The 1,082-nt window shown below is 49.2% G+C and overlaps 1 non-coding gene across 1 annotated transcript; it reads left to right on the top strand.

Moving 5' to 3' along the window:
* The first annotated feature begins 401 nt into the window (after positions 1–401).
* Positions 402–473, top strand: trnag-ucc (transfer RNA glycine (anticodon UCC)). The gene has a single exon. It is a non-coding gene; the product is annotated as a tRNA-Gly (tRNA).
* Positions 474–1,082: the final 609 nt, after the last annotated feature.

The raw sequence follows: 1,082 nt of genomic DNA, 5'->3' as shown, positions 1-1,082 counted from the left end.
AATTTAACCTACAACTTTTCAAATCTGACACTTAATCCATGCACATAAATCATGCACGAGTCCCAGTATTTCTTAATTATCTCTTTGTATTCAGACACATGCTCTTTCTGCCGTTGTGACTGCTTGCTGACTGACTCATCCGAGACTCACAGGGTCAGGCCTCTCTTTAGGCAACTGGTTTACATATATTAGGGGCCACAGAGCACTGATAGCTCAGTCAATCTTCTTTAACATTCATACTTTCAATTGTTCACCCAGGGCCGAGCCGCAGAACAGTAATTTCCTCAGACCCAACAGCCGTACTCAAATCTGTCAAAAGCTGTAAGGCGCATCCCACACTCAGGAGAAAGAGGCTTACTGAACAGTATTGTGAAGATGCCTCTTCAAGAAGGTTCGAGTGAGCGATGGTGGTATAGTGGTGAGCATAGCTGCCTTCCAAGCAGTTGACCCGGGTTTGAATCCCAGCCATCGCAGTAATAACTTGATGGGAGATTTTGGGGCGGCACGGTAGCACAGTGGTTAGCACGGTTGCTTCACAGCGCCAGGGATCCGGGTTCGATTCCCGGCTCGGGTCACTGTCTGTGCGGAGCTTGCACGTTCTCCCCGTGTCTGCGTGGGGTTTCCTCCGGGTGCTCCGGTTTCCTCCCACAAGTCCTGAAAGACGTGCTTGTTAGGTGAATTGGGAATTCTGAATTCTCCCTCTGTGTACCCGAACAGGCGCCGGAATGTGGCGATGAGGGGATTTTCACAGTAACTTCATTGCAGTGTTAATGTAAGCCTCCTTGTGACACTAATAAAGGTTAAGACTAGAAGCAACAGTGGAACTGGTTCATGCACAGGTTTATGCTCCACACGAGCCTGCCCCCATCTTATTCTCTTCACCCCTTCAGAAGGCATATGCGATACTTGCTTTTATTTGCCGAAGCATAAGGAGCTGTGTAAAACCATCCTTAGGCCGCAGCGGGAGCACTGTCTGCAGTTCTGCCCACCACATTATAGGAAGGATGTGATTGCACTGGAGAGGATGCAGAGGAGATTCACCAGGGTCTGGAGCGTTTCAGCTATGGAGAGAGGCTGGTTAG

Source organism: Scyliorhinus torazame, chromosome 30, assembly GCF_047496885.1.
Source record: "Scyliorhinus torazame isolate Kashiwa2021f chromosome 30, sScyTor2.1, whole genome shotgun sequence".
NCBI classification, from domain to species: Eukaryota; Metazoa; Chordata; class Chondrichthyes; order Carcharhiniformes; family Scyliorhinidae; genus Scyliorhinus; species Scyliorhinus torazame.
The sequence above is the reverse complement of the archived record's forward strand: the minus strand, read 5'-3'. Positions and strand labels throughout refer to the sequence as shown.